Raw genomic sequence first — 20,281 nt, forward strand, 5'->3', positions numbered from 1 at the left:
ACTAACACAACATTGTAAAGCAACTATACTCCAATAAAAATTAATTTAAAGAGAAAAGAAAGAAATCATCTATATTCTAATCCAATACCCAAAGCACATCAAAGCAGAGCTGCTCCAGTTTGGGGGCAGAGCAGGAGGGCAAAGCCCTGCCTGTTTAACCTCTGGTAGTCAAATCCTCCCCACCTCTCAGCGGTCCCTGGGGCACCTCTGAGACACCCTGCCTGCCCTCTCCACACAGCCCAGTATTCAAACATCTAAGCCAGTTCTAGAAAAGTCTTTGTAAACTATAAAGCCTGGGATAAACATGAGTCTTTTCTCCCCAGTCTGCCCTAACAGCCTCAGAGTCTGTCATCTGTAGACACCTATGGTCACTGCTAAAATAATAACCATTTAAAACATTCATCTACAGGTTCATGGTCCTGGCCCTGAGCTCTAGCAACTTCCTGTCCACAAAGAAGTTTCCTGTTCTCTCCAATAATCACTACTGTGCTAGGCAGAATTCTAAGACATCTTCCAAGATTCTCACCCCTGGATAGTTAATCCAACACTAACCTAGGCACTCCTGTGAAAGGATTTTTAAAAAATATTTATTTATTTATTTGGCTGCATCGGGTCTTAGTCGCGGCACATGGGATCTTTTCCTCACGGCACGCTAGCTTCTCTCTAGTTGTGGCGCACCAGAGCGCACAGGCTTAGTTTCTCGGCGGCATGTGGGATCTTAGTTCCCCGACCAGGGATCGAACCCATGTCCCCTGCATTGGAAGGTGGATTATTAACCACTGGACCACTGGGGAAGTTCCCCTGTGAAAGGATTTTGCAGAAGAAATTAAGTTTACTAATCAGCTGACTAAAATAGGGAGAGTGTCCTGGATTATCCAGGTGAGCCTGATGTAATTACAGGGGCCCTGAAAAGCAGAAGAGGAAGGTGGAAGAGTGCGTCAGAGAGAGATGTGGAGGAAGAGGAAGGCAGAGGACAGAGGAACTGGAAGGACAATTCAGAGAGATCTGAAGCATGAGAAGGACTCAAACCACTATTACTGGCTTTGAAGACAGAGGAAGGGAGCCATGCACGAGCCAAGGAATGCAGGTGGCCTCTAGAAGCTGAAAATGACCGTGGCCAATAGCCAGAAAGGAAACCAGGACCTCAGTCCTGCAACCCAATGGAAGTGGTATCTGCCAACAATCTCAATGAACCTGGAAGCAGATTCTCCCCCTAGAGCTTCCAGTAAGGAGCACAGCCCTGCCACACCTTGGTTTTAGCTTGGTGAGACCTGTATCAGACTTCCACAGAACTACTACCTACAGAAATGCAAGATAATAAAAGGGTTGATAGAAATAAATTTGGATTGGAATTAAATAAATTTTAAGCTGGCTAAATTGGTGGTAATTCATTGTGGCAGCAACAGAAACCTACTACAACAACCCACAATGTTTTCCAGAAAACTGCAGGCTTCTAGAGAAACCGAATTAGCCTTGGTATCTGAAGACCTTGTTTCGGTCAAGTTCCTTTGGCAAACATATGAAAACCCATATACTGGGCGGAAGAGATGGCATGGGGCAGACGAGAATGAAGAAGACACTCCCAGCAGCTGGATCGGTTATGGCCTGTTATTTGGAAACAGCCATGGGGAGATGATGTGAGTCTAGCAGTGGAGCTCAATTTTGGCTGCTCAATAGAATCACTTGGGATGCACCTCAGACCAATTACATCAAAACCTCAGGAAGGTAAGGGTCAGTGGATTTTAAACCTCCCCAGGTGATTCCAATGAAAGCCAAGTTTGGGAACCACTATGATCCGTGGGCTGGTTAGACATGAGGACAGAAGAAACTTTGACCAGTTGGGGGAAGATTTCATCTGTTGGTAGAACTCACAGGAAATACTCAAGAACAAAAACTCATATTCAGGTGTTGGTAGGTTGTCCTGATGGAGTTTATCTTCATTGTTGACGTGGGCTGCTAAACAGAGGAAGGTGCAGACATTATCTGTCTTGAAAACTTTCATATCCCCCAGAACTTAGCAATGTACACAGTTGGTGCTCAGCTGTTTATGAATGATCCTATCTTTTCAGTGATTCTCAGTTCCACCTAGAGGAGTATGGACACATTGCAAATTTTCCTAACATAATAGTCAAATGCATTCATTCAGGGAACAGACGCTCTGCTCACCTTTGCCAGGAGCAGCCTTTAGAAAGACATAGGAGGTTAGAAAGTTTTTCTCAGAAATGGAGAGGAGAGTAGAGTGGAAAAACTGCCTGTCACAAGACCTTTCTTTAAGTCCAAGGTATGGATACCAACCGGGGTGTGATCCTTGTAGAGAGTTTCTTTCTAGTGAGTAACAAGTTTTGAGCCCTGATGGAATTGACAGTTCTACAGCTTGGGTTGATGGTTGGTTTTTCTGAGTTTGTAAATTTCCAGAGAGTGGTTTAGATTCTTCAAATTATTTTGTGCATTCTTAACACTTGGGCACCAGGGCAAGGTGGAAGGGAGGGAGGTTTGTCTTTCTGGTAACATACTCTGTTGAGTAAGGCCTGTAGGATGCATTCACTGGCTTAAGTATGAAGCCTTAGATACTAGATGGGTTCCATGTGACCACCTTATAGAATCTTTCCCACATGAATTACATACTTGGGCCCTCTCTCCTATACCTGAGTTGGCAGGCAGAGCTGGCATTCTCCCTTGCCTGCCTGAGATTTTCCCACACCACAAACATGCAAGGTTTCTCTCCTGTATGGATTCACTTGAGGTCAGTTTATGGCTGAAGCTTCTCCCCACAGTGGCCCTGCGGATCTCACAGTCTCCTGAGCTCACATGCTAATCACATTTTGAGACAATCTGAAAATGTCAGTTATTGTTCCAAGGGTCCTTCTATTTCATATGTGTGAATCTGTTTTTATTTGGCCAACGGCCTAGACAAATACCATTAGCAACTTGAGCACGGGTTGGCACAAAAATCTTTTCTGTAAAATGTTTTTGAACACACAAATATTACTTTGTCAGAGGCTTTAAATGCCACTACTCGCTGGCCCAGGAACTGAGAGCTAAAGTTTCTCAGCTGTTGCTATTGCTGCTGCTGTGAGCTGCTCCTTCACAGCCCCCTAAGCAATCCCTTCTAATAGCCAGTAAGCCTGAAGAGAAATGCAGAGCTGGGGGAGCAATGTCTGGGGAGGGGAGCCTGAACATAAAAACTGTGCAACTAAAAGCTTTTTACAGTTAATGCAGCTCTTTCCCATACAAAAGGCTACCTTTGAAAGCTGCCATTTCCTTTGCATTAACTAAAAATGGACACATCTGTTGAAAGAAAGGGGGAGGGGAGAAGACAATAGCTATTATGATAGCCAGGCAAAGTGTGTGTGTGTGTGTGTGTGTGTGTGTGTGTGTATCAGACTATGCGTGAGCATAAGCCACTAAGGAAAGTGCAAAGGGAGGCAAGACTGTTGGAAAGATTGTCGTGGAACTGCTGTCAGTTATTATTTATACAGCATCATAAATGCACGGCCGTCAAAGCCAGTGGCCATCTTACTTAACTGCTACCTAAGTGCTGGCAATGCGAGACCTCAGAAGAATGACTCTCCTATTTAATATTTAACCAGATGCTTCCATTTTTGAAAATATACTTTGCTCCTTATGGAGGAAGGAGGGGAGGCTGACTTGCAACTTCTGTGATGTATGAGCTATTGTTGGGAGTAATAGAAAGCCAGCTTTTGTTCTTCTGACTTCACTGTCGATATTTCCATTATGTTGCCAAACAGAGCATTTTCTACAAGTTTGAATGACCACCTGTATTATTATATTCATTAACATCCTGACAAAATAAGCCAAGGCTTAGTTACTCTGACCCTGTAATGGAGATGTGAAAAACTAAGGCAAAAGGGTGTAATGCAATTGGCCCCAAGTTGTGCTAGCCAAGGGAAGGGATGAACCAGAGGCTGACTTTTTTGAGGGTTTGAATTTTGTGGTATAATGGAAAGGCCATGTTACCTAGACTGCTGAAGTCCCTGAGAAATTACCCAGACTGCCAAATGGAAACAGCATGGCCAGTTCCACTCAGCACACGGCGACGTGCCAGGTGAAGGCGTCATTTTACCTCCTGCAACTGGCGGACTTTCCACCTCTCTTCCTTGAGTCTTCCTCTCCTTGAGGGCACAGGATGTCCTTCTCAGGTACACCCCTTACCTCTCTCTCATCTCCTATCTTTGTCCCTCATCTCTGGGCCTCCTCTGAGTCCCTGGAGTCTCTCTCAGATATCACAGCCACTACTAGCCACGCATGGGACTGAATGCTCGTGATTCCATGCACTCATCTGGAAATGGACTTGGATGGCTGTCATTTCAACAATACAGCAGCCAACAGGCACACGGTAAATAGGTGCCTGGAGTTCACTTGCTGAGACATCCTACTCCCTCTTCTGCATCATGAAGAATTTACTCTATCCTTGTTTCATCCAAGTGTGTGGTGAGTCTCTGAATGGCTCTGAGCTTCTGCCCACGACGTGGGGATGCATAGAAGTGGTCAGCCCCTGGAAAGGCTCTCTCTTATTCCAGCGCTGTTATTGTTACAGCCCAACCATCAAGCTCTTTCTCCCATGTCTCTCACACATCATTTCCTCCTGTGCCTGTATACTTTAAATGAAAAACGTAAGGACAATAAGACAGTCTAAGAACAAGAGAGCAATACCCCCAAGAAGGAAGACTGTCTGGTCTTGCTGCTCTTGGTTTACTTTAATCTCACCTTTGGGCCCCTTTAATACATCCCACCCCCCTAAAGGGAGAATAAGAGCAACAGAGGAGGCTCGAACAACGAAGCATTTCTCTACTCCACTGCCCACCCCCCCCCTGCCCAAGACCCCCTAGGGACTCCCATGCCTCATGAAATTTCAGATAATGTTGAAGGGGGGGTGTCAGAATGACTTCACTGGCCCATACAGACAGCATCTGCACCGGCTCCTGAGGGAGATGGGATCGGACACAGAGCAGCCCCTTGTGCTGGGGACAGTATCAGAGGGTCCCATTATCTGCTGAAGGGATGTGAAATTGGAACAACTCCAGCTGAGAAGGCATGAAGCCACACAGTTTACATGAAATATACGGTGTTGTGCCTGCCACAAAGTTGACTGGCTTTGATCTTGGTGAACTTCTGAATTATGTGTGACTAAAGAATTCTTTACAAAGAATTATTTCAGCTTTCTGAGTTAATGAAAAGCCAGCCCATACAATTTATGGAAGCAAGAGACCAAGCATTAGAGGAAGGAAAAAAAAGTCATAAAAAAATCCCCAGGAGCCTTTAATGTGACAGTCCTCATGGTCTGTGTGGATCCCTAGCTCCACATTTTTCTGTCAGATTTATTGGGTTTTATTGGAATTCATTTTTCTCAGCACTGAGGTTTGTGGAGATAATCTTCAGGAGAAAAATGTGTCTGAAGCAAAATGAAGCGGATTGATGAGACAAAATCAAAGCAGTAAGCCCCTAATTATTGGGCAGGATCAACCCTATGTAGGCCACACTGCAAAACCAGCAACACATATGCACCACCACAGTCCCAAGAGGAAGTTACAGGAGTCTCTGATACCCAGGATCAATCGCTTGTAACCGATGTAGCAAAACGCCACAAAATCAACCTCTTTTATTATGTGAAACAGTTCTGCTTCCTAACCTACTTCATGGTCAACAATGTATTCTCAGGGGAAGAGAAATATGGGAAGCTAGGGGAAAAGTGACCACTTACAAGCAGAGTGTGTGTCTCTTCTGAAATGGATAGCATCTGCGTGCCTTGGCTGGGAATTGGCTGCAGAGCCATCATCCAGAGAGTAAATCACACGATATGTACAAAGAGAGAAATTAGAGCAAAAAGGTTAAGATGTGAGTCATCTCAGATGTGGGGAACCATTTCTCTCCCAATGCTGGGCATCCTGAACTTTCATTTATCCTTTCCCAAGACTTTTCTTTCAAGAAGAGATTAAAGACAGCAGTAATCTATGAGAGGCCTTCATTCCTTTTTTTAAAAAAAATTTTTTAATAGAGCATGTCCTTATTAGTTATCTATTTTATACATATTAGTGTATACATGTCAATCCCAATCTCCCAATTCATCCCACCACCAACACGCAACCCCGCTTTCCCCCCTCGGTGTCCATATGTTTGTTCTCTACATCTGTGTCTCTATTTCTGCCTTGCAAACCGGTTCACCTGTACCATTTTTCTAGAGTCCACATATATGTGTTAATATACAATATTTGTTTTTCTCCTTCTGACTTACTGCACTCTGTATGACAGTCTCTAGGTCCATCCACATCTCTACAAATGATCCAATTTCGTTCCTTTTTATGGCTGAGTAATACTCCATTGTATATATGTACCACAACTTCTTTATCCATTTGTCTGTTGATCGGCATTTAGGTTGCTTCCATGACCTGGCTATTGTAAATAGTGCTGCAATGAACACGGGTGCATGTGTCTTTTTGCATTATGGTTTCCTCTGGGTATATGCCCAGTAGTGGGATTGCTAGATCATATGGTAATTCTCTTTTTAGTTTTTTAAGGAACCTCCATAGTGTCTGTATCAATTTACATACCCACCAACAGTGCAGTATGGTTCCCTTTTCTCCACACCTTCTCCAGCATTTGTTGTTTGTAGATTTTCTGATGATGTCCATTCTAACCAATGCGAGGTGATACCTCATTGTAGTTTTAATTTGCATTTCTCTAATAATTAGTGATGTTGAGTGGCTTTTCATGTGACTCTTGGCCATCTCTATGTCTTCATTGGAGAAATGTCTATTTAGGTCTTCTGCCCATTTTTTGATTGGGTTGTTTGTTTTTTTAATATTGAGCTCCATGAGCTGTTTGTATATTTTGGAGATCAATCCTTTGTCCGTTGATTCGTTTGCAAATATTTTCTCCCATTCTGAGGGTTGTCTTCTCATCTTGTTTATGGTTTACTTTGTTGTACAAAAGCTTTGAAGTTTCATTAGGTCCCATTTGTTTATTTTTGTTTTTATTTCCATTACTCTAGAAGGTGGGTCAAGAAAGATCTTGCTGTGATTTATGTCCAAGAGTGTTCTTCCTATGTTTTCCTCTAAGAGTTGTATAGTGTCCAGTCTTACATTTAGGTCTTTAATCCATTTTGAGTTTATTTTTGTGTATGGTGTTAGGGAGTGTTCTCATTTCATTCTTTTACATGTAGCTGTCCAGTTTTCCCAGCACCACTTATTGAAGAGGCTGTCTTTTCTCCATTGTATATCCTTGCCTCCTTTGTCATAGATTAGTTGACCATAGGTGCGTGGGTTTACCTCTGTGCTCTCTCTCCTGTTCCATTGATTTATATTTCTGTTTTTGTGCCAGTACTATATTGTCTTGATTACTGTAGCTTTGTAGTATAGTCTGAAGTCAGGTAGTCTGATTCCTCCAGCTCTGTTTTTTTCCCTCAAGACTGTTTTGGCTATTTGGGGTCTTTTGTTTCTCCACACACATTTTAAGATTTTTTGTTCTAGTTCTGTAAAAAATGCCATTGGTAATTTGATAGGGATTTCATTGAACCTGTAGATTACTTTTGGTAGTATAGTCATTTTCACAATATTGATTCTTCCAATCCAAGAACATGGTATATCTCTCCATCTGTTTGTGTCATCTTTGATTTCTTTCATCACTGTCATAGTTTTCTGAGTACAGGTCTTTTACCTCCTTAGGTAGGCTTATTCCTAGGTATTTTATTCTTTTTGTTGCTATGGTGAGTGGGATTGTTTCCTTAATTTCTCTTTCTGATCTTTCATTGTTAGTGTATAGGAATGCAAGAGTCTTCTGTGTGTTAATTTTGTATCCTGCAACTTTTCCAAATTCATTGATTAGCTCTAGCAGTTTTCTGGTGGCATCTTTAGGATTCTCTATGTATAGTATCATGTCATGTGCCAACAGTGACAGTTTTACTTCTTTTCTAATTTGTATTCCTTTTATTTCTTCTTTTTCTCTTATTGCCATGGCTAAGACTTTCAGAGCTACGTTGAATGACAGTGGTGAGAGTGGACATCCTTGTCTTGTTCCTGATCTTAGAGGAAATGCTTTCAGTTTTTCACCATTTGCTGTGGGTTTGTCATATATGGCCTTTATTATGTTGAGGTAGGTTCCCTCTCTGCCCACTTTCTGGAGAGCTTTTATCATAAATCGGTGTTGAATTTTGTCAAAAGCTTCTTCTGCATCTACTGAGATGATCATATGGTTTTTATCCTTCAGTTTGTTAATATGGTGTACCACATTGATTGATTTGCACATATTGAAGAATCCTTGCATCCCTGGGATAAATCCCACTTGATCATGGTTTATGATCCTTTTAATGTGTTGTTGGATTCTGTTTGCTAGTATTTTGTTGAGGATTTTTACATCTATATTCATCAGTGATATTGGTCTGTAATTTTCTTTTTTTGTAGTACCTTTGTCCAGTTTTGGTATCAGGGTGATGGTGGCCTCGTAGAATGAGTTTGGGAGTTTTCCTTCCTCTGCAATTTTTTAGAAGAGTTTGAGAAGGATCAGTGTTAAGCTCTTTTCTAAATGTTTGATAGAATTCACCTGGTCCTGGACTTTAGTTTGTTGGAAGATTTTTCATCACAATTTCAATGTCATTACTTGTGATTGGTCTGTTTCTATTTTCTATTTCTTCCTGGTTCAGCCTTGGAAGGTTAGACCTTTCCAAGAATTTGTCCATTTCTTCCAGGTTGTCCATTTTATTGGCATAGAGTTGCTTGTAGTAGTCTCTTACGATGCTTTGTATTTCTGCAGTGTCTGTTGTAACTTCTCCTTTTTCATTTCTAATTTTATTGCTTTGAGTCCTCTCCCTCTTTTCCTTGATGAGTCTGGCTAAAGGTTTATCAATTTTGTTTATCTTCTCAAAGAACAAGCTTTTAGTTTTACTGACCTCTGCTCTTGTTTTCTTTGTTTCTATTTCATTTATTTCTGCTCTGATATTTATGATTTCTTTCCTTGTACTAACTTTGGGTTTTGTTTGTTCTTCTTTCTCTAGTTCCTTTAGGTGTAAAGTTAGATTGTATTTTTTTTTTTTTTTTTTTTTTGCATTACACAGGCCTCCCACTGCCGTGGCCCCTCCCGCCGCGGAGCACAGGCTCCGGACGCGCAGGCTCAGCGGCCATGGCTCACAGGCCCAGCCGCTCCGCGGCATGTGGGACCTTCCCGGACCAGGGCACGAACCCGTGTCCCCTGCATCGGCAGGCGGACTCTCAACCACTGTGCCACCAGGGAAGCCCTAGATTGTATTTTTTGCGATTTTTCTTGTTTCTTGATGTAGGATTCTTTTGTTATAAACTTCCCTCTTAGAACTGCTTTTGCCGCATCCCATAAGTTCTGGATTGTCGTGATTTCGTTGTCATTTATCTCTAGGTATTTTTTAATTTCTTCTTTGATTTCTTCAATGATCTCTTGGTTATTTAGTAATGCATTGTTTAGCCTCTATGTGTTTGTGTTTTTTACGTTTTTTTCCCTGTAATTGATTTCTAATCTTATAACGTTGTGGTCAGAAAAGATGCTTGATATGATTTCAATTTTCTTAACTTTACTAAGGCTTGATTTCTGACCCAAGATGTGATCTATCCTGGAGAATGTTCCATGAGCACTTGAGACGAAAGTGTAATCTTCTGTTTTCGGATGGAATGTCCTATAAATATCAATTAAATCTATCTGGTGTATTGTGTCATTTAAAGCTTGTGATTCCTTATTAATTTTCTGTCTGGATGATCTGTCCATTCATGTAAGTGAGGTGTTGAAGTCTCCCACTTTCTTTGTGTTACTGTTGGTTTCCTCTTTTATAGCTGTTAGCATTTGCCTTATGTATTGAGTTGCTCCTATGTTGGGTGTATATATATTTAAAATTGTTATATCTTCTTCTTGGATTGATCTCTTCATCATTATGTAGTGTCCTTCCTTGTCTCTTGTACCATTCTTTGTTTTAAAGTCTATCGTATCTGATATGAGTATTGCTACTCCACCTTTCTTTTGATTTCCATTTGCATGGAATATCTTTTTCCATCCCCTCATTTTCAGTCTGTATGTGTCCCTAGGTCAGAAGTGGGTCTCTTGTAGACAGCATGTAGATGGGTCTTGTTTCTATATCCATTCATCCAGTCTGTGTTTTTTGGTTGGAGCACTTAATCCATTCACATTTAAGGTGATTATCGATATGTATGCTATTATTACCATTTTCTTAATTGTTTTGGGTTTGTTTTTGTAGGTCCTTTTCTTCTCTTGTGTTTCCCACTTAGAGAAATTCCTTTAGCATTTGTTGTAGAGCTGGTTTGGTGGTGCTGAATTCTCTTAACTTTTGCTTGTCTGTAAAGCTTTTGATTTCTCCATCAAATCTGAATGAGATCCTTTCTGGGTAGAGTATTCTTGGTTGTAGGTTCTTCTCTTTAATCACTTTAAATATATCAGGCCACTCCCTTCTGGCTTGCAGAGTTTCTGCTGAGAAATCAGCTGTTAACCTTATGGGAGTTCCCTTGTATGTTATTTGTCATTTTTCCCTTGTTGCTTTTAATAATTTTTCTTTGTCTTTAATTTTTGTCAATTTGATTGCTATGTGTCTTGGCGAGTTTCTCCTTGGGTTTATCCTGCCTGGGACTCTCTGTGCTTCCTGGACTTGGGTGGCTATTTCCTTTCCCGTGTTAGGGAAATTTTCGACTATAATCTCTTCAATTATTTTCTCAGGTCCTTTCACTCTCTCTTCTCCTTCTGGGACACCTATAATGCAAATGTTAGTGCATTTAATGTTGTCCCAGAGGTGTCTTAGGCTGTCTTCATTTCTTTTCATTCTTTTTTCTTTATTCTGTTCCGCAGCAGTGATTTCCACCATTTTGTCGTCCAGGTCACTTATTCGTTCTCCTGCCTCACTTATTCTGCTACTGAGTCCTTCTGGTGTATTTTTCATTTCAGTTATTGTTTTGTTCATCTCTGTTTGTTTGTTTTTTAATTCTTCTAGGTCTTTGTTAAACATTTCTTGCATCTTCTCGATCTTTGCCTCCATTCTTTTTCTGAGGTACTGGATCATCTTCACTATCTTTATTCTGAATTCTTTTTCTGGAAAGTTGCCTATCTCTGCTTCATTTAGTTGTTTTTCTGGGGTTTTATCTTGTTCCTTCATCTGGTACATAGTCCTCTGCCTTTTCATTTTGTCTATCTTTCTGTGAATGTGGATTTCCTTCCACAGGCTGCAGGATTGTAGTTCTTCTGCTGTGTCGGTCTTCATTTTTATGCTGTGGTAATGATAAATCTAATCCCTTTTGCTAGTTATCTTTCTCAATATAAAAATGTTTTCTCTGTAAGCCAACCTCTGGATGATGAGAGGGTAGTGCTTGGGATAATTTATCTACTATAGGGAGGCAGCCTAGTGGCAGAGGTTAAAGGCTTGGTCCCAGCTCTATGCTTCTTCCTAGCCAAGCTCTCTCCCTTCTTAGCTGAGACTTTGCACTTACTCTCTAAGCCTCGGTTTTCTCATCGGAGTAATGATAGTGTCTCCCTCCTCGGGTTTTTATAAGGATCAGATGAGATAATAAACACTTTCTGGTACACAGGAAACCCTCAGTAAATATTAAATGACATCCTAAAACTAGGTGCCTTGAAAAATAGATTATAGGTTAGGTCCTTTGTACTTAATTTTAAGAAGCTTTCATATTTGAGAAAAAACATGCTATTTAAAAAACAGAACTGGACTGTAAATAACATCCATTTATTATTCTAATACAGCTTTCAATTTAACAAATTCCAAATAACTATTTTTTAGGGTGTACCTATGTGTAGGCATCATGCCTGATGATTTGATGTACGTTATCTAATTTTAATTGGCAGAATAAACATATGCAGGAGATCAGTATCTTACAGTCTTGAACAATGTTCAGTGAGGTTATATGTTCAGTTCACAGTTTCAGAGGTAGGCAGTCAGAGCTTGAATTTGAACATAGACTTTCTTATTCCAAGTCCAATACTCTTTCTAGACACCATATTTCTTTCCTACTTGTTTCCTACTCAGTCATGTTCAAAATTCAAATTATTGTATGCACAGACTTTATTAATACTAGCAGCATATCACATTGTAAAATTAAAAGTGTGATCATATTATAATCTGTCCCTTAGACAAATACACATGTCTTTTGCAAATCAGGGAAAGTAAATTATGTGCCTTTTGGACAACTAGTAACAATTAGGCATGGGATTAAAGAACATTGATCACTAAGGGTTGAAATTTAGAGGAAAACTTAAAAATAAGTCAGGAAGTTGCAACGAAGATAATAGAGTGCTACCAATCTTTAAGAAAATAAAGTGAAGAGTTTAAGGTGGTTGTTTTTGTTTTTTGTTTTTGTTTTGTTTTTGTCATTTGAAAAGGAAATCCACAAAAATACCTTCTCTCCTTAAAAATATTCCATCAATAACTTGTGAATTCTTTCACCACTGGTTAAAATAAGTATTATTAAATGGCCCTGAGGGCCATTTCTTTCTCTTTTTCTTCCCTGTCCAACATTCCACAAAATAAAAGAAAGCTAATCTGTGAGTTCTTACCCTCTTCCAATACCATTTTTAAAATACAAAAGGTCCTCATGCTGGGCCATACTTAATTCACAACCCACGCTTGGCATCTCTGAGAAAATGACTCAAGTTCCCTCCTGGCAGCCCAGAGGAAAGTGAGCAGCTCTGATAGGCTGAGGCAATATGGGTCAATAGACCCATATTCCCTCTACTTGAAGCCATGATGTCAGAGTTTGGTGGGCATCTTGGTTGACTAGAGCTGCCATAACAGACTACCACAGACTGGGTGGCTTAACCAACAGAAATGTGTTGTCTCACAGTTCTGGAAGCTAAAAGTCCAAAATCAGGATTGTGGTAAGGTTGATTTCTTCCAATGGCTGTGAGGGAAGGATGTGCTCAAGACCTCTCTCCCTGGTTTGTAGATGGCCATCTCCTCCCTATGTCTGTTCATATCACCATCCCTCTATGAGTGTTTGTGTCCAAATTTCACCTTTTTATAAGGCTAGCAGTCACATTGGATCAGGAACGTCCCCTACTCTAGGACGACCTCATCTTAATTACATCTGCTCTGAATTTTGCCTGGGAAATATTGACACTAGTCACTGAAAGTATGAGTTGAGTATTAGCCAAATAACATCATGCCCATTAATGTACTTTCTAAGAGCCATTATACAAATGCAGATGGTATTGTTTCCATAATTTACTTGCAAATTATTTCCTCTGAGCAAATAGACTCTCAACCAATATAGTCATGAGCTCTAAAATGGCACTCAACACTTGAGATTCCTAACTTGTTTTAGTGTGTATCTAACACCCTGAACTAAAAGGAAGAAGCAGGATTGGGATGGGAAACCAGTAAAATAATATCCAGACCCATTATTATGTCTGAGTCACAATCCATCACTTAGTAAGACAGACAAATGTTTCTCACTAGGAAGTAAGGTTTGAGGCTTATTCTATGTAATTCATTTACATTTCAGAGTATCAGAGTCAGCTTCAGTATGGTCTTCTCTGGATACTTTTCCTGGAAACCTCCCTCTGGGCCTCACTACCAAGATGAATTATCTGCCTTCCCCTGGCCTCCCCAGCATCCTGTGTTACTTCAGCATGGTTACTGCTGGGTTACTGACGTGTCTCCTTCAAGTGACTGTGAAATCCTTGGGGAAAGAGACCATGATTAATTCCTATAGCCACAGTACAAAGAAGAGTATGGTAAACATTTGCTAAATGAAGGGAGTTCAGTAAGTGTTTGCTGAATTAAAATTGGACAAACATGGACCATCTTAACTCAAGAGTCTCTGAACACCTGAATGTCCCTACTGAATAGAGAGGGATGGCCATTCCTCACTTTTTCTGAAGACAGCACAGAGGAAACAAGCAGAAAGGATCTGGAACTGCACTGAGAACGCTGCTCACCCTTGGATTGGTGGTGGCTATTTACACCAGTCCCTTGCTGGGATGTGCATAAGTGACATCAGAGACCACAAACCACAGCTGACTCCCTTGTAAAGATGGAAAAATCATTTTAAATAATTTGGAGTGTGTTTTAATCAAAAGTATTAGGATTTAGTCTTTGTCCTCCTTTATCTTGAGCTATCTTTGCTCAATCTCTGGCCAAAGCTGATAGTAAATATATATATATATATCTTTTTGCAACAGTTTATCTTTCATGAGAATTTCACTGTGGCATTTACCCTATTTTATTTGGGCACATTTGGTTTCTCCCCAAAGGACTATATCAACCGGCATTCGAAAACCTTAGAAATGTGTTTACACTAAAACACTCTTGAAATCGAATCTTCAAGATGACCCAAGTCTAAAGGGACTGTTGTTTTTTTAATGCAACTCTGTTTCCTCTAAATTTGCTTTTGTGAAACTGAATTCTCTCACAAGCTGGAGGCAACAAGCAAACTTGAGTTAACTCCTTATCAACTATAAATGATGCCAAAAGGGGAAAAGTTGACTTCATTTGGGTTCCTATCTCTGCACTAGCTCAGCATGTGGCCAAACTTTTGGCAGCCCCAAGCTAACTGCCTTCCAAAATGCTGTCTTCAAATGTCTTCTTGAGCTACCTTTGCATTCAAATTCAAGCACTCAGTGGAAAGAAGTTCAGAGAGGTGTTCCGGGATCCCAGGACGATGTGCTCTGGCTAAGTCCAAGTTAGTCTTAGTTTGACAACATTCTTTAGGATGTGAAAGAAAACAAAACTTACTTTCTTGTTCGATGGCATTTTCATTAGAGCTCCAAGCATTTAAGGAAAAAAAGATTCCCTTCACCTCTCACCTACCTGGTTCTATATGTGCCTTGTTCTGGGGCTATGTTATCTAGCCTTCACCTTGGGGGAAGAAAAGGCAGCTCTTATTATTTATAAGATATTTTATAACACACTAGTTATAAAATATATTATAGTCCACTGCAGTACAGATAAACCCTTCTCTTGCTCCATGGAAGACAGTGTCAAGAGTAGATGTGCAACCAGAAGATGGGGAGCTGAACCCCTTCACACCACCCACTCCTCCCCAAGCTCCCACTGAACCCTGATCACCCATCCAAAGTCTTACTAACGCTGTTGTGAGCTCTACAAACCATCTTACTGAGCCAGGCTTTGCCCATGGAGGAGATGAGCTACTCTTTTATTTCCACTTTCTGAAGAAACTATAATAGTTTATGTTTGAGGGGGAGGTATATATTGGTGAGAATGCAATATGAAGCATGCCTCCTCCATAGGCCATGCGGAAGATGACTCATGTGTCCTTACACATTTAAATCTGGAGATGGAGGAATGTCAGAAGAACTTCCCTTACGACTCTGAAGAGCCAGCACATGGGATAAAGTTATGGCTACATTAAGCCAATGCCAGGAAATGGATAAAAACTGCAAAATCTTTCAGTGGCTTTCCTTGTCTCCTGGATATTTAAACCTCACCCTATTTTTCAGCATTCTACAGTCCTATCCATCACAACCTTACCCTTTCCTCCTACACCTCTCCATTCCACTAAGCTTTGTGCTGTCAATTTCCTCCTTCCTCACATGGTTGGTCCACTTCTCAAGTCCTGCTTTCCCTCAGTTTTGCTGTTAATCATCGTAGTTTGCCCTCTCTGTCACTTCCTTTGAAGATCTGGTGAATTATGTGTCACAGTCTTGTCATAGCCACCTCCTTAAACTCTGTTTTATTTCTCTCTCTTTTTTAAACCTCTCTCATACTGAAAATATAGACTTACATTCCTTTTTTCTTTTTTAACATTGGACATTGAATCAAGAGACCTTGTCACAACCATTCTCAATTCCTTTGAAACATTACATCTGAAGCCAGTTGTGTTGAATGTATTCATAGGTTTCCTCCTCTAACATTTTTCCCTTCCAATTCCCAGCTTTGAATTTCTCCCAAATAAGTACTCTGTTGGTGGGCTATTTTATCTGTCCAAACCTTTCATAGCTAGTGTAAGCAACTGAAAATGTATTGGGTCTAATGAAATTGTGTTGAATGTCAGTAAGTGGCATTATCAGCTCTCCTCAGCCTCCTGGGCTGTGGGCAGTGATCAGAGAGGTCGTCAGAGAATCCAGAAGGGAGAGGCTGTGTCAGGAACCACGGTCTGCTCACTAAGCTCTAAATTCAGTGTGGACCAACCTCTGAAGGGGGCTGGAAATCACACAGGGAAAAAAGACAAACTATCTTCAGAAACTGAGCTGGTATAAATTTATATAGAAACTTCTAAATCCACAAATTTAAAAATGACCCAGTTCCTATAATGAACTCATCATTAAGTGCCGATACCTCCACCTATTATGCAAGACAAAAGCATCTAAAACTATCCTGGCCCTTGAGAGGGCAGGGAACATCTCTTATCCATCTTTGCATCCCTAGCACATATAAGAGACTAGACACAAAGAGAAACTGACTGAATGAAGATATGTATCTGTGGTTGCAAATGATAAGGCCTTTAATCCTTGGTTTTAGGATAAACTCAATCTTTATCAATTTTCTATTAATTTCAAGAACTAGGGCAGAACTCCAGGTATAAGTTTCCTATTGCTGCTGTAACAAATTACCAGAAACTAGGTGGTTTAAAACAATTCAATGTATTATCTTACAGTTCTGGAGATCAGAAATACAAAATCAGTTTCACTGGGCTAAAATCAAGGTGTCAGCAGGGCTACATTCCTTCTGGAGGTTCTAGGGGAGAATCTGTTCCCTTGCCTTTTCTAACTTCTAGAGGCTGCTCGCAGCCCTTGGTTCATGACCTCTTTCTCCTTCTCCAAAGCACATCACTCCAACCTCAGTTTCGCACCTTCTCCTCAGTTTCCCACCTTCTATCTCTCCCTCTTTTAAGGACTCTTAATGCCTACATTTAGTCCAGCATTCAGCACATAGAAAGTACCTAAAAAAATCTGTTAAATGAAAGACAAATATATAAATGCCTTCCTTCACTCAGTAGAAATGTTCTTAAGAAGCTAAATGTACATCAAAGTGCTTAGGATTTTTCTTATTCATAATCCTCTGTTAAACGAACTGGGTAGGAACGCTACCTAAATCAATCTGTGGAAAGTTATTTTATAAAGCAAAGAATTCTAGTCTACTGCAAAAAAAAAAAAAAACACCTCCAGATCAGCTGTTATTGCAAGTTTAGATTTGTATACATATATTTGAGAATCATGTCCTATTCTAATAAAATGAATTTGAGGAGATACTTTCATATTGCATTTTTACATCTATTTTAAAATTTATATTTGGATGTTTGGGGTAAAATAAAATCTAAAATCAACTACCAGAATATTTATAAATAAAGTTCGCCACACTTAAAATGGGGAACTGGGACCAGCACACTATGTAATGTCTCCTATGTATGTAAACTAGCAAATGAAGAATAGTTAAAATTACACATGGGCATTTAATGAGAATTAAAACACTGTGCTCAAGTCTTTACATTCAAAAAATAGTAATAAATCAAGAATCTCTTAGGAATTTTTTATCACATGACGAAAACTCTCTCTCAACTTTTAAGGAGTTTTGTAATCTTATTAAAAGAAACATAAATGCTGACCCCTCAGTCATGTTTAGGAAAAGTAATTCCATATGTGGATTAAATTAGAAAAGGTAATTATGTCAGAGGCCAAACATGCAGAAAATAAAGTCAAACTCTAAGGTAAAGCCACCTCATGATTACCCCTTTCACCTTGAGATTAATCTTTGACCATGAGAGGAGATTCTGGAGCAGGCAAGGTAGGTGACTTAGGTGGTTAAGAAGGGATTCAAATTTTGGATCTGCCGTCTAAAGAAAATTAAAACAACAGTGGGGAACTGCAACAAAATTCTTTTTATCATTGCCCTGGCATCCCCCTAATGCCAGCTATTAAACCTCCAGCTCTCCTGGGCATTATGGCCCATGCTCCTGTTTCCACTTTTCTACCTTTAACTTCTGAGGAGTGTTTGGCAAGAGAAAAACAATTTAACAACCCAGGGTCTTTCGTCTAGATTTGTTACAAGAAGAGTTTAGTTACAGGCTGACTTTGGGAGTATTCTGGACTTCTTTCGGCCTCTTGAGATTTACCAAGCATCTTTCAGTGAAAAATCATCAGGCTGAGTCCAAAGCATGTCGCAAGAGTATTACATTACTATCTCATTGCTTACTGAGCGGGATTCAGCACAATCTTTCTCAATATAAAGCTTGACTTTCTGACATATTTTGTAAGGAAGAGGTTTAACAGGAACAAAAGAAGGAACACCTTGAAAAATCAGCCTCACCAATCCCTCGACTCTAGAATACCTCATTCAGGCTGGCAGCCACGTGCACCACACACAGCAGCCGTGATACCTAATTATGCTGCCACTAGAGGAACTATTTGTACTTGTCAATCACAGGACTACACTGGCAGAAAACTGCTGCAGGCCAACCTATTCACAAATATGCCGTCTCCTGACCAAAAACATGCACTGTGATGTAATCTTCTTAGAGTGTCTATTGTTTAAGACTTGCAAAGAATGTTAGGTTTTATGTGTGGTGGGTTTGAGGAAGGACTAGCTTATAGAGCTAGAAACACATCTGAGGAGATTTTTTTCCCTTAATATTGAAGACCAGCCTGGTTAACCCTTCACTATCTACCTCCCTCGCTAGATTTCAGGCCCCAGCTCTGTCCTTTTTAATATTAAAATCTTTTAGTTATTTTTCTTGTCAAGCATATGTTTTTTCCTATACAGCATGTGTATAAATAATGTCCAAAACATAAAGCAGTCAGGAAAACATATGTGAAAATATGTAATTATAAACACTCACTTCTCAGGCCAGATTCCAGGCCCCGAAATTCAATAGCATCTCAGGAGGCAACTTCAGAGTTGTGGTCACACACTTTTCTGACATGTAAACTTAGCTATCCCATTCTGGGAGATTTCTAGATTCAAACCAATCAGCATCATGAACTTGGTCTAACTTTAGAAGTTCAGGGTCATTACACTTACTTTCTTCTGCACCACCTGCCCCAGAAATCACCCTTTTCTAAAACTGAATTTTAATGCATGTTGCCTCATCAACAAGAAGCATAAACCATGCCTGATACAAGCATCCCCTGAATGTACTAGTACATCCACTCCATGAGGGCAAGAACCATGTCTTTGTGGAAACATATTCGACACTAAACTCAGTAACTGGCAAATGTTAGGTCTGCACTAGTAGTTAATAAATGAATACGTCCTACTAACATAAGTCAACCTTGAAAGGTTTCTCAGGGTTTCAATATCTAAGAGTTTATACATGAGAGAGTCACAGGTCCCACAAGCTTTTTAACATGAATCTGGCAGTATCATTCAATTATTGCAACTCTAGCTAGATTTCCCTTTCTTTAAGGAAGGACCTAGACTTTGTGTGTCTTTTTTAATGCCTCCAGGACCTAGTACTAGCTGCAACTAATTCTGGTGTTGGCTAGAAGGCAATATTTCACCTCCAAAGGTTATGATCAATGAATAAATTATGAATTTTGTTACATTTATCTTAGGTGAGACATTTATCCCTGCACAGAAAGTTGAGTAGAAAGAAATGAAATGTTGAAAACAAGATTAATGAGAGCAAATAAAGAATTTAGAATTGTTTTTAACTCTTCACTTGGCAAATGGGTTGTTGCTTCTCTGTTTTACCCCAAAGTAATAAAATAGCATTTCCCTAAAACATGCAGTGAAATATGCTTTTTGGTCATTTCTATTGCTGCTTCTTTCCTTTAGTCTCAACTGGTAAATTCTTTGCTACAAGAAAAAAAGGACCACTGTTAGTCATTTTCATAACCTTGTGTTTGAGAGCTGATTTAAAGCATTAATGGATAAAGGGTAGAAATAATGACAATTGCAACTCTTATTTAAATAATCTGAAAAGATTTTCATGTTCACTCTTGTCTTAGAAAAAAACCATAGAGTTTACTATTTCTAAAAGAAATGGAGATGACTTTCTTTTCTAATTCATCCAGAAATCTTTCCCTCCATAGATTCACCACTTGAAATTCAAGTAACCAGTACAATTCTGTCACTATTAACACATCTACACCACGATGACACTGTCTTTTAAGAGAAGGCAGAGCTTAGATCTTCCCAACACTGTCCTATTCTCCAGGGACGTCAGCTCTGGGAGAGACCCTTATTCTCTCTGTGTGGCCTTCCCTAACAATCCAGGAATTGGTCACTATAGATTAATGTATAATATATATAAGACATAAGAATATATCTAATACTATAGCATTTATCACACTGTATTTTGTGTATTTCTTCCATGCTTACCCCATGCCCACC

This window comes from Delphinapterus leucas, chromosome 9 (genome assembly GCF_059928025.1).
Source record: "Delphinapterus leucas isolate spDelLeu-1000000601 "Yukka" chromosome 9, BTC_Dleu_Yukka2, whole genome shotgun sequence".
NCBI lineage: Eukaryota > Metazoa > Chordata > Mammalia > Artiodactyla > Monodontidae > Delphinapterus > Delphinapterus leucas.